This window comes from Amblyomma americanum, chromosome 4 (assembly GCF_052857255.1).
Source record: "Amblyomma americanum isolate KBUSLIRL-KWMA chromosome 4, ASM5285725v1, whole genome shotgun sequence".
Classification (NCBI taxonomy): domain Eukaryota; kingdom Metazoa; phylum Arthropoda; class Arachnida; order Ixodida; family Ixodidae; genus Amblyomma; species Amblyomma americanum.
This window is the reverse complement of record NC_135500.1, coordinates 90362852-90376976: the sequence shown is the minus strand read 5'-3', so window position 1 is coordinate 90376976 and position 14125 is coordinate 90362852. Positions and strand designations below refer to the sequence as shown.

Below are 14125 nucleotides of genomic sequence, written 5' to 3'. Positions count from 1 at the left end.
GGTCTTCGGGTGCTGCCGTAACGTCATCGTCCATGTCGTCGCTGCATTCCTCATCTTGAGTCGCCGTGCCCTGGACGCTCTGCACTATGTCACCAGTGGTAAGCTCCGCTGAGGTCCACGTCGCCTCGTCACACTGGACATAGTCGTCAAATGTGACCGAAGGATTTACGGCAAGCTGCTCGGCCACCTCGCTCCAAAGCTCGCTCGAACTGTCCTCCGCTGCCGGTTCATCGGTTTGTGGTTGGCCATCTGTGATCGTCAGGCCGGCCTTCTTCCAGCAGTTTTGGATGGTGGTGGACGTGACGCTCCACCATGCACCTGTCAGCATTTCCGCAGCCTGTAGGACGTTGATGGCTGTCGAGCGCTGCAGGCGCAGGTTGATGAGCAGCTGCTGAACAAGGCGCTTCCGGCAGTGCGACTTCACGCTCCTTATTATTCCTTGGTCCAGTGGCAGAAGTACTGACGTGCAGTTCGGCGGCAGATACTCGAGACGCACATTCGTGAGCCGTATGTTGACAATGTGCGCCGAGCAATTGTCGACAATCATCAAAATGTGCCTCCCCTCCTTCCTCATCTTCTCGTTTACCGTCAGCAGCCACTCGGAAAAGAGCTCGCGGGTCATCCAGGCACGCTGATTCGCCCTATAATGGCACGGCAGCGACACTACATTTTTCATGCAGCGCGGCTTCCAAAACCTCCCGATCACCAGAGGCTTCAACTTTTCAGTGCCATCTGCATTGCAGCAATACAGCACGGTGACGCGAAGCTTCGACTTTTTGCCGCCTCTGCACTGTTCTCCTTTAAAATGCATTGTCTTGTCCGGGAGCAGCTGATCTCGTCTGCATTAAAAACATTAGCTGCTGCGTAAGACTTGACCATTTCGTGGAAGCTTTCCTCCCTCCACGTGGCTGCTGCTGCTTCATCTGCTGCCTTCTCCTCGCCAGACACAGACTGCCAGGTTACGCCGTTTCGTTGGCGAAAACGGTGGAGCCAGCCAGAAGACGCTTCGAAGCCAGTAACCTCAAGAATTGCAGCGAACTGCCGCGCCTTCTCCTGCAGCATTGGGCCTGACACGGGCACATTCTGTGCTCTCACGTCTTTAAACCAAGTCAGCACTGCTGCGTCAATATTCTGGAAATCGCCAAGCCGCAGTCGCTTCCTTGATGGGGTAAGCTGAGATTCTTGCTGGTGCCTAAAGATTTTCTCTTTATCTTTGAGAATCGTGGCGATCGTCGACCGCGCCACTCCACGTTCTTTAGCCACGACGGATTGCTTCTTCCCGTCTTCTATCTCGCGAAGAATGCCTACCTTCTCACTCAAAGAAAACTGCTTTCGCTTCTTCCGCGTGGTTGGAGTTGTTGAGCTCATGGCAACGCGATCGCCGGCACGCACTTCGAACACAATAAAAACCAGAAGAAAAACAAGATGGACAGGCCTGACACGGGTGACATCACGCGAACAACTGAAAAAACAAGCAAGAAAAACGTGATGCGTACCTCCCGCGCCATCTCAGGTTTTTGCGGGAAGCAAGTTGCAAGGCGCCTGCTCTTCGCGCTGCGTCGTCTGCTAGCTTGGAGCTCCGGCTGCCGTGACGGATACACTGAAATCTAAGAATCCTCGCATTTTGGGATATGAGTTCGTAGTACTGAGGTGTTGTTAAGATGACATGGAAATTAAATAACGATCGTTATTCTGAAATGTTCGTTATTCTGAAGTTCGTAGTAGTGAAATATTTTTGCATTTGAAACTATAAGCAGTCGGCGTGGGATTTCTTAAAAGTTCGTTAATCTGAAATGTTCGTTAATGTGGTGTTCGTTGTAACGGGATTTGACTGTACTGATGTTTGATGCATCATTTCAAAGATGCAAGCAAAAATTTTGTGTCTATACCTCTTTAAACTCAACTCTATACGCATATCAGAAGACGATCATCCAAGCTTTTGTTACCAATGTAGTCTATTGTAATGTAAACAGTAAATATTTGTGCAGTGCTAATTCAATAATTATTCCATAAAAAAAAGGCTGTGACAACTTGCATGCATTCTTAAAGAGTTTGCCATGCAGCTGTTCTAATGACTGTCACTATGAATGCAGGCTAATCCATCTTACCTATTCGCTCAGTGAAATGCTGTGTGGCCCATTCGGCAGATTCTACAGTACTGCAACAACATAGCATTTTGAACAGTGTTATGCATAGTGTTATTGTGGTCGCTTTGTCTATTTTGACGCTCACTTAACCATATCTCAATTCACACATCAGTTCAGTTGTCACACCTCAGTGTATCTACTTTCATTTATATGGGTGCTTAAGAGAATAGGTAAACAAAATCTACAATGCATCAATTGTTTTTATTGGAAAGAATAATTTACGAGAGCTTGCGGTGACAATTTGCATCTTTAAAAAGTGTTGCAGCTTTGATTATTTCTACACTGCATGCCGGACAATGCTGGCGATAAATTCAAATCTCTGGATGCATATACCTGCAAAGAGATTGGACGACAACACAGCTTCAGGAACAAAATAGATATAGGTTTATTTCAGTGCTATGACAAGCAGATTGCAATATACTAGAATCTGAAGAAAATGTAAGGCATAGTATATGTTGCGATCTTCTAATTATTTCAATAACTGATGATAATGACATCTTCAGTACAATCATGAAAGGCCACCAATGTTGTCTTCACGTCTCTCTTTGGTTGTTTGTCACCTGAAAGACATCACAACAGCACAAATTAGAACAGTCATCCCTTTTAGCTCTGCACACACTTAACTCTTATTTGACACCGCATAATAGTACCATGTGTCACTTAGAGAGTTGTTCAGAACATGTCTACATCAAGTTGCACCCGAACATCAACTTTGTGAATTGCCAGCAATGTGCAACTGTAGACCTGACGAAAAAAGAAGCATGTACAAGTGAGGAATGTGTCAAGGCAGTGAAACCCCTGTTGGTCCGCGGGTGCATGCACCACTCTTACCAAGCACCTTGTACTTATAAGACACACCATGCCAGAAGGTGCCCTCAATTAAACAAACTTATTGCGCCTTTTGCAAGCTGTACACTTCAGGTACTTGGTTAGAGCCTCCCTATCCGCCACCTGGGAGACGCGCTCTCTAGCAGTCAGGTTCTGCCGAGAGAAAAAAATGGTCTCGCTTAGCCAGATGCAGCAAAACCATTGTGCTGCAGTTGTTTCAGTGTGCAACACACTGCGCTGAAAGGAAAATATACTTACCTGCAGCATATATGGCCGGTATGGAGGTGCCTCTCGCGCTCTAACGCACACACCATCCTACTGGCACCACAAAGCTGCTGCTGAAAGGAAAATATACTTACCTGCAGCATATATGGCCAGTATGGAGGTGTCTATCGCGCTCTAACGCACACACCATCCATCTGGTTCCAGACAGCGGCATACCTCATAGGTGAGGTCTATAAGTGCACAGATGAACTTGTAGAAGGGTTGTAAATCTGAAGAGAGTGCCATAGAGTCGATCCCATTTTTCATAAGTAGTGGTGTCCTGGAGATGTTATTATAACAGTTGCCTCAGCATTGCTGTTAAGGATGTGCTTTTTTATGCTCTCCTTCTGAAGCTCAGTTGGCTTCGAAAAACTTGTACTTGAGCTGGAAAGCCTCTGCTTCTTCTTTCTTCTTTCTTAGTGCCTTCATAAATCTTCAGTACAGGGTCCAAAAGCTTGCTGGCCTTGTTGTGCACTTCTTGAGGAATTTCTTTCTCTGCGACATACTCTTTGAGCACTTCCATCTTGGCCAAGATCAAGTCAGAGTTTATCATGCTTGTGGAGGCTTGTGCTGTTTGAACACTTTCTAAGATGTGGAAGGCCTCGCTTGTCTTTGAATTGGATGACACTGCTTCAGTAGCTTTCAGGATCTTCTGATCTCTTCCTTCAGGTGTGCCAGCGATGACCACACAGTGAATGTGTTTGCAGATCGTCAAGCACATTCGGTGCTCCTCACAATCACATGAATAGCTATGCACACACACCATGCACTCGCTGCACTTCCTGCAGATCCTGTATGTGAGGCCTCTTGTGGACTGGGATTGCACAGTCCATGTTCCGTCTTCATTCCTCTTGGCAGGCATAGTAATTGCCACAGCAGATCTGTGGTTCTTCTCGATGCGGCTCATCTTGCTCGTTCTCTTTCCTTTCACAGTGTGTTCTACCCTCTTCATCAAAGACTCGTATGTCATGTCCATCAATGCAGTGATGAGCCTGTCAACACGATGATTCTTCTTACCTTCCAGGAAACTATGCTTTAAAGTCCTGTGCATCCTTTCAAGATACATGTTTGTGTTGATGCCAAGCCCAGTTCGAAAACTGTAGGCCCACATCTCCAGGCGGTGAGCATAGTTGCCTCTGAAGTAGTGAAGAAATTCCTGAAGCCTGGGGTCTTTGTTGGCCAGAAATGACTCGAGAAGCTCAGCCACCTCATTCTTTTCGGGGCACTCTAGCAGTGTACGAACAGCAAGGTAAACATCTACTGCGAGTTCTTTTCCTTTTATCTTCTCAGTAATCCTTCGCTTCCAATTTTTATCCACATGCCATGTGCAGAGTAGTCGATGTTGAGGTGGACCCATGACTGTTGACCAGGCCTTGAAGTATTCGGATGCATCATCTGTCATGAAAGTTCTAGCTGAGAGGGCTCCTGTGGAGGACTTCAGGGATTCAAAGAGTGCTGCCAGGGTTTTCTCATTCATCGTGCTGCACATGAAGTAAGCCATAGGCAATCCTGCTCCATATTCATCCAGCACCAGAACAGTCACCAGTTCAAATTGGTACCCTGTTGTTCCATGTGTGGAATCAACACAGACTGTTCCTGTACCCAAAACTTTCAGCAGCTCTTCCTGTGGCTCCGTCATTAAGGCAAGAGCAAAGTCTTTTGTACTAAAGGTATTCGTTGGGTCAACAACTCCCTGCTCTTTGTACAAGCGAACAACAGGTTGCCCCTTGTTTCTCATGCCTTGCACCCATATGCTTACACTCAGAGCATCATTATCGTGACATCTTTCAGGAACTCTGAGGTTATATTGCCGCTTGATGTTGTGCAAGTCCATGCGATTTGTCATATGCAGAGGAGTTAGCTTGCTTGTCACTGATTCCCTTATTTTCTTCAATATTGTCCTCATGGGCACTCCTTTCGAGAGGTCATCCGCAATGCTTGCTTTTTCCTGGTCAGTCATACTCAGGTGTTCAACATCTGCATCATGCCCATAATGCGTCCTTTGGTACGAGACCTTGACAGTACCCTCGTCTCTTGTAACGATCATAAAAGAAAGGCATGTCTTGCCGCACTTGCAGCTTCCCTGACTTTTCATCGCACGAATTTTGTTGCCTCGGCCTCGTCGTGCCACTCCTGACCTCTGGCAAGTGTAGTAGGCCCTCGTACATCCGTTGGCGAGCCTTTTTTCACCTGTGGATATTATGAACTTGCACAGCTGGCTCGCTTCCTCCTGTCCTTTCCAATCATGTAACTCTGTAAATTGCATAAAAATATACGTTAGAAAATATTGTTTAGAAAGGTGTTAAAACTGAAGGCACTGTAAATGTCAGTGACGAATGAACAATGCTTGAAAAATATTTGACAAACATTGAGGATTATGTGTAGCATAATTTCATGTATACACTGTACATACCAAAAAGAGGAACTTTGTACCTTGCAGAATATACAGCATTCAAACGCCCAATGCAACTATATCACTAATGTTCGCGATACTTGCGCTATATGCTTCTGTTGCCATCACCTGGCCCAATATCTGCACGCGTGTTTGCTAGGTGTCCCCCCCCCACCAAAAAAAATTAATTTGGAATTTTGGCACAAAAAAATCGACTGCGCTATGCGGAACAATCCTGCGGAAGCGCGGCCTCGAGCTCCCGCTCAAGGCAGTTTAAATGTCGCGCCGGAGTGTGCCGCGCGCCCTGGCGTTTAAAAATGACGAATGGAGTTCGGAGGCCGGTTTGTTTATCGTTGTCTTTGGCGGTTTTCTTCATTATGGCGTGTTTTTTTCTTGCTTGAGTGTGTGTGTGTGTGTGTGTGTGTGTGTGTGTGTGTGTGTGTGTGTGTGTGTGTGTGTGTGTGTGTGTGTGTGTGTGTGTGTGTGTGTGTGTGTGTGTGTGTGTGTGTGTGGCAACTAAATGGTGTATACTAAAAGATAATATATTGTTGTAAATATTTACTTTTATGGCATATATGCCGATAGAGGTGCTCTTGTAGCGTGTTTTGTCTTTTTGTGAAAGTGTGCGAGTGTGTGTGTGTGTATGTATGTGTGTGTGCGTGTGTATGTGGCGCGTGCGTGTATGTGTGTGTTTCGCGTGTTTTCATAACTGCGGTCGTGATCGCTTCTGCTTCTGTTTCGAATCTCAAATATAGTACTTGCCCAGAAGATGGAACGATCAAAAATGGCAGATGGCAAAGGGAGCATAAAGAGAACATTAAAAATAATCGCTTCACTAGCAAGAAGGGCAGTCATAAACCGGCACGATGACGCGCGCAAACTTCACGAAACCTGATCCTCTCGGTGGTGATCTTCTACGATTTAGAAGGCTCAAGTACGACTGGCTGCCGTCTAATCGACTTTTCTCTTCCCTGCAGCTTCTTGCAAGATGTTGCTGTGAGCAATACCTCTGAAACACGTGGGGCAGGGGATTCCTCCTTTCTGTTTTGTTCATATGCTTCGATCAGTGATTTGATGCTCCCCTGCTCCACGTGTTTTAGAAATACTGGCGAAAATCGTACTCGAATATCACAACTTCGAATTCAACAATGAACACTGTTTACAAATTAACGGCACAGCCATTGGTACAAGGATGGCCCCCACCTACTCCAACATCATCATGCATAGTATTGAATCTAAATTTTTGAAAGATTGCCCCATTAAGCCCACCTTATACAAACGCTACTTGGATGACATCTTTTTAATTTGGACTGACACAGAGCAAGAACTCATACATTTTATTGAAAACTTCAACCTCGTCAACCTCAATATATCTTTCACTTACACGTACTCCCGCACTACAATTAACTTCCTAGATGTTGAGATTTCGGTAAACGAAGGCTAACTTAATTACCACTTCTGTACATAGAAAACCGACGGACCGTCAACAATGCCTACACTTCCAAAGCTGCCATCCTCGTCACTCTAAAACAAGCATCCCATACTTCTCAGGCACATCGATTTAAAAGAATATGTTCTCATGATGAAGACTTCGTAAAAAAATTCCAAACGCATATGCGAGAAATCCTCATTAAGCAACGTGTGCTGTGCGATGTCAGCGCACGTTAAAGATCCCCAGGTGGTCGAAATTATTCCGGAGCCCTCCATTACGGCACCTCTTCTTCTTTTCTTCTTTCACTCCTTCCTTTATCCCTTCCCTTACGGCGCGGTTCAGGTGTCCAACGATATATGAGACAGATACTGCGCCATTTCCTTTCCCCCAAAAACCAATTATTATTATTATTATACCCCCCCCCCCCCCCCCCCCTGCCATTGTCGGCGATGCCTTTGAAAAGGCATGCATCTAAACTCAACCGAGAGCAAATACTGGAGGGACGTCCATCGATACAGCGAGCAAACAGATCACCGGGAAAATGTCGTACTTGCCTTCACCAGTAACCCGAATAACGTGCGTAACAAAATCCTCAGAAAACATTTCAACATTCTCGAACAAAGCGAGCGCCTCGCCAAAATTTTCACTACTCCCCTCAGACAGTCTACACGCGACCGAAAAACATTCTAATACACTCAAAAACAAATAACTGGCCAGTTTTGGGGTGTCGACCCTGTGAAAAAAGTAGATGCCAGGTGCAAACACATTCAAACATCAAGCTGTGCACAGCTTGAGGCTTCAAATTGAAAATTAATGGCAAATTTGATTGTGATTCCTGCAACGTAATACACCTCCTAGAATGCAGTGTGTGCAGTATGCACTACATTGGGCAGACCGTTAACCCTGCACGAATTCGCTTGAATAACCACCGCGCGCATATCTTATCCCTACCCAACCTTCCCTTGTCAAAACACATTAATGAGAAAAACCACCCATTTGATGCTTACCAGTCTTACAGGGTGGGTTCCACAACACCCGAGAAAGAGAGCAACGTACGCGAGTCGTACTTTATTCACAAATTTGACACAATTCCTCACGGCATTAGTGAAAGTCCGGGCGTATTGACCTTAGGAGCGCCGACTTGACCAACCTCGGTCGTTTCTCGCCAGCGGAATCTTTTTTCAAGCTTCGCCGCACATCCGCTTACTCAAAGCTCTTTAACCCCCCCCCAACCCCCAGCCCATCTTCCCAGTTCAACCACCTTGCCGAGCGGGGTGCAATTGAAGCACCCTTGACTAAATGCTCCCGCCATTCATATTTCCCCCCACACGATACTTTCCCGAACTCGGATGTTTTGCCGCTTTTTTCTTTTGTGTGTTTGTGTTTTCATGCACAGTGCACATGTCTCTAGTTAAGCTAACTGCGCCGCTTTCCGCCTTGACTATGCGTGCCGATCGAAGAGGCTCGAGGGAAGTTCCCTGCACTGTCTGCGTTTGATTCTGTTTATTTGTTTACTCGTTATGGCCAGCGGCACCCGAGTACGTGCATCTATAATTCTTATCTGTTCCGCGAATCCGACGCCGTCTTATTCTGTTCTGTAGTCGCCGCCGCTGTGCCTTGAGAGGTGCCTTTTCTCCCGTCCCGCTCCTTTTCCTTTCTCTTTTCTTTTTCTGCCCGCTGCCCGCGGCTGCTTGGTAGACAGGGCCGGAAGCGGGAGGGGAGAAAAGGCACCTCTCAAGGCACAGCGGCGGCGACTACAGAACAGAATCAGACGGCGTCGGATTCGCGGAACAGATAAGAATTATAGATGCACGTACTCGGGTGCCGCTGGCCATAACGAGTAAACAAATAAACAGAATCAAACGCAGACAGGGCAGGGAACTTCCCTCGAGCCTCTTCGATCGGCACGCATAGTCAAGGCGGAAAGCGGCGCAGTTAGCTTAACTAGAGACATGTGCACTGTGCATGAAAACACAAACACACAAAAGAAAAAAGCGGCAAAACATCCGAGTTCGGGAAAGTATCGTGTGGGGGGAAATATGAATGGCGGGAGCATTTAGTCAAGGGTGCTTCAATTGCACCCCGCTCGGCAAGGTGGTTGAACTGGGAAGATGGGCTGGGGGTTGGGGGGGGGGGGGGGGGGGGGGGGGTTAAAGAGCTTTGAGTAAGCGGATGGGCGGCGAAGCTTGAAAAAAGATTCCGCTGGCGAGAAACGACCGAGGTTGGTCAAGTCGGCGCTCCTAAGGTCAATACGCCCGGACTTTCACTAATGCCGTGAGGAATTGTCTCAAATTTGTGAATAAAGTACGACTCGCGTACGTTGCTCTCTTTCTCGGGTGTTGTGGAACCCACCCTCTAAGACTGTTAAGCATCAAATGGGTGGTTTTTCTCATTAATGTGTTTTGACAAGGGAAGGTTGGGTAGGGATAAGATATGCGCGCGGTGGTTATTCAAGCGAATTCGTGCAGTGTTAACGGTCTGCCCAATGTAGTGCATACTGCACACACTGCATTCTAGGAGGTGTATTACGTTGCAGGAATCACAATCAACTTTGCCATTATTTTCCATTTGAAGCCTCAAGCTGTGCACAGCTTGATGTTTGCATGTGTTTGCAGACCTGGCGTCTACTTTTTTCACAGGGTCAACACCCCAAAACTGACCAGTTATTTGTTTTTGAGTGTATTAAATGTTTTTCGGTCGTCTGTAGACTGTGTGAGGGGAGCGCTCGCAAGCCTTGTGTACAGTTTTACCGCAAATGAGCCAGCGGCTGAGGCCGGGAAATTTTTGAGTATTCACGATAAAAACGCACAATACTGTATATGCATTCGTACAAACTAGCAAAAAACATTAAAGCAAAACAAAAAAGGGCCAAAGAGGCATTGCAGGCAAATTAATGCACGTCGCGTTGCATACATGTCTCATTACCTTTGTCGTTCCCAAAGGACAGTTGCAGATTTTCGGCTGGAAATTTGTGCACCCCGTTGCAGTGATGAACCAAATTTTCGAGCGTTGATAGCTGGCTGCTGCATTGGTCGCAGCGAAGAAAACCTCCTTTTGCCTCCAACTTGTGGACAATCCTCATATGCTGCAGCATGTTCTTCCGCTTAGTGAAGACTTTGTCGCAGACGCCGCAACGTCGACCACGATCGTCGTGATGCAAATCATGGTCACTGTGCTCGGGTTGACGTTCAATCTGGTTTGGAAACACTGACGCCATTCTGTTCAGAAGTGCGCATGCAGTGTGAAAGCGCAGCGCATCAGATGCGCTTTTTTAATCCCGCGCGCGCTGTCAAAAACCTGGGGAATTCCGAGAAAACTCTATGGAAAATAGGTCTGTCCCTAATCGGAAATGACGCCATTAAAAGTGACGTGATTATGACGTTGCAGGCGTGACGTCACATTTTCTTTGACCAATCAGCGTTTCCAGCCCACCGACCCGCAATCGCTTGTCTCACGCCTGCATCTGCGGCGACGGGTGGCTTTTGCCTGGTTTCGCGCTGTAGCCCGCCGGTTCATGGTGAGCGCAGCACCGAAATCAAAGAAAACAAAACGCAGATGCTTAAGATGTGTATCTTCAACACAGTCCACATGTACTCAGATTCTTCATCACAAACTTTGCTCGAACAAGACGCTTAAAAGGAGGAATCACTCTCCCATTCCTCAGAACTATGTCGAGCATTTAGGGACCTAAATAAAGAAGAAAATACTCTGATCACTTTCTTTTGTACGTCTCATTGTCCGTGATTAAAGAAAAAGTTTATGCTATGCGGGAGAGAATAAAAACACAGAGCGAGAGTTTTGCGCTCATCGCATAAAATGTACTATATAGCGGAGAAAATTCTTTACGACGCGTGAGCCGTAAATCCGACAGTGTCGTAGCTGGTAGACTGAGACGATACTTGTATACTTCAAAGTCACACTCATGTACACTAACGTTGAGCTGTCAAACAAATTAATTGCTGGGAGATACGTATAGTACCTTATTACGCCGATACCGCTTTTGCATGTCGTGAATGTACTTATTTCACCGTCATATACGTCACACCATCCCTAAAAAGTGCCCTGTATCGATAGCTCAAAGGAATATTAACTACTCATGTGCGAGCTATTGTCAAGAAGCATAGTATTGCATTGTTCTCTGCTCGAAGCCACTGGCACGCGGCCTTTTAGCTTTTGTTTGTCAAACCAAAGGCCACCAGATTTCTCTGGAAGGTCTGTAGCCGCGCGCAAGTTTCTCTTCGTGTTCAAAATTGTCGTAGGCGCATTAGGCGTTTAACGTTTCAAGTTCCTTGTCACCTATCAATTTTGCAATAGTGAATGCGACCATCCTTCCAACATTAGTTGACAGCGCACATGTTTTATCGCTGCGCTGCTGAACTGCTTTCTGTTCGAGGACATGAGTTCGCTCAATAAACAGTTTTCGAGCTGGACGCAAGCTTTCTTGTCGTCACTCTGGCCTGAGTAACGTTACCAGAAGGTAATAGAAGCAACCAGAACTAGCTGCGTATGCTGCCACAGAGATTGACGCGTATATTAAAGAAATAATGTATGTCTAATGAGTAACATTAGCTACCATAAAGAACGCAATTTTTTGTTGCCCACGTATATTCAACCTGCGGCGTGTCCAGAAGGTGTCTAAAAATATTTCTTTTAAATATATTTGTAAAAGATGTCAGATTATGCAGTTGAATGTCCAATGCCCTCTATTCTCTTAAATTCAGGGTCTTTTATTAACATGTAAGCATCGCAAATCTTAATTTTTAGATCCTTGCATTTAAAACTAAGGCAGCTGTATCGCGCATTTTCTTTCAAGCGATGTTTATTGCCTCAGGGCATAAATGTAATGAAAAAAGAAATAAGGAAGATGTTTAAGTAAATGAAAAAGGTTTGCTGATTTAATGAAATCATATTGCGAACGATGATACGGGTCCTGTGTCCAGGCAATATAGTTATCCGGATTGTCCGGTGAGGGACCCACTGCCGCCAGATGCCGCATTCTCGTCGGCTTCAGCGCCTGGCAAACTCCCAACAGGTGGTGGATATCCACCTCACAATCTCGCATCTTGCAGGCTGGACACCTGGGGCGGGGATATAAATCTTGGAAATGTGGTCGCTTGCGTGTCACAGCTTTAGTTAGGGCAACCCCGAACTGTATCCTCCGAAGCGCAACCTCCTCTGCACGGGTAAGACCACAGGGGACGGTTTGCACACGGAGGGATTAGAGCTCGTGTGCGGCGCCGGAGGTGTTTTTTTCTTGTTAAAAAGAACGTGGTGTCATCCAGAGTGAGGATTTGAGGCAAAGACGAGGTTGGAGTCGACAGGCGGGTCGCAGAATCTGCGCGGCTTGGTGCGCTCAGGAGGTCTCACGGGACCCACTCAATACGGATTTGCTGTGGGATGTGTGCCGCTAGACGATAGATTTTTTAGCAGATTCCAGGGGTGCGAATCACGCGTCGTAGTGGGCGTGTGACGTGAAGGGCGTCGGTGCGAATGACAATGCGGGCCGTAGGTAGCATGGGAACGGTGGCCACAGAGCAAAGCGCCTCTTGAACCGCGAGCATCACCGCAGATTAGCAGGAAGGAGGTTCTGAGAGGCGAAACCTTGACATTTTGTTTAGGGCAGGCTTGTAAGGACAGTAAAGTGCCGTTGTAGTTTCGCAGGTTTGGATTCTTGCGTCAACGTATTTAACGATGGAGCCATGCGGCATATTGGCGTCTTGCTCTGTAATACGGTCGCGATACGACGATGCCGCGCGCGTAGATGATGGCCGACGTAGATGAGTTGGTTTGTTCTCCCTTATCTGCAAAAAACGCCAGGGAGGAAGAACAAGTGGGGGCGGCTGTAGAATGGAGTGCACACGTTGTGTTTGTAAGGTTTCACTTTAGGCTAAAGAATGCAGCGCCAAAAGACAAGGACAAACGAAGAAGTGCACAGGACTAGCGCTGACTACCAACACATCTATTCAGAGAAAAGAGAAGCTTTTTAAATTCTGTCCAGAACCCACGTGACCAAATAAATCAGCAGTCGTGATAAATCGATCTAACACCGAAACAAATCATTGCCCACAATATCAAAGTAACAGCACATCAAGGCGACGCAACGTCAGCCCCGAACCCAAAACTAGAGGCGCAGGAACAGCCATAAAATGGAAGAACACACGCCCTTGCAGCACGAGGCAAATGACAGAAACAATTAACAGCCAACCGAAACAAAGACGAAAGCAACATAGTCACCGCAAAACTGTGTCAAAAGGCGATGCAAAGCAGAGTCAAGGGGCGAAACGCTGCAATAGCCTGCTTTGATTGCGTTCCACAAACTGGATAGGCAGCGCCCCCTCCCTGCCACCCTGGGAGGTGGCATGTAGTCAATGGTTGATCGCGAGAGATTAATCACCAAATGAACGCTGTGGCCTAGCTATTGCTGCAGTGTTGCATGTCAGCCACAACGCTGTCAGCGCTAATGCATTCAGGCCATACCTCTCTCTAACGGCCGCCACATGTATCAAAGCACGAATGAGGCGGCCGCATATCCGGGGAGCCAGTTATGCTCCCTTCCTTTCCTCAAAGCCATCGCCGTCTAGAACATTGTCAACGCCAACGCCAGAGAACGCTTAACACAGGCGTCTTTCGCTTTGTATGTCCTAGATTAGCCGAGCTAATCCACATTAATTTTTTTCCGGAGACCTCCACTACGGCACCTCTTTCTCTCGTTCTTCTTTCACTCCCTCCTTTATGCCTTCACTTACGGCGCGGCTCAGGTGTCGGCGAAGATGTGAGACAGATACTGCGCTATTTCCTTTCCCCGAAATCCAATTTTCATTTTCATCCCGGAGGAAAGCGGCGATGTTCGAGTGCATTAGACTCCCAGCACCCAGATTTGGCAGAGCGTCTAGTATAATAATAATAATAATACTTGGTTTTTGGGAGAAAGGAAATCGCGCAGTATCTGTCTCATATATCGTTGGACACCTGAACCGCGCCGTAAGGGAAGGGATAAAGGAGGGAGTGAAAGAAGAAAGGAAGAGGTGCCGTAGTGGAGGGCTCCGGAATAATTTCGACCAC

The 14125-nt window shown here is 46.8% G+C and overlaps 1 long non-coding RNA gene across 1 annotated transcript; it reads right to left on the bottom strand.

The window, feature by feature from the left end:
- Window positions 1-2508: 2508 nt before the first annotated feature.
- On the bottom strand, window positions 2509-10041 carry LOC144130246 (uncharacterized). Its single transcript, XR_013314026.1, has 2 exons — window positions 9989-10041; window positions 2509-2707 (listed from the first exon to the last, which is right to left on the bottom strand). It is a non-coding gene; the product is annotated as an uncharacterized LOC144130246 (long non-coding RNA).
- Window positions 10042-14125: the final 4084 nt, after the last annotated feature.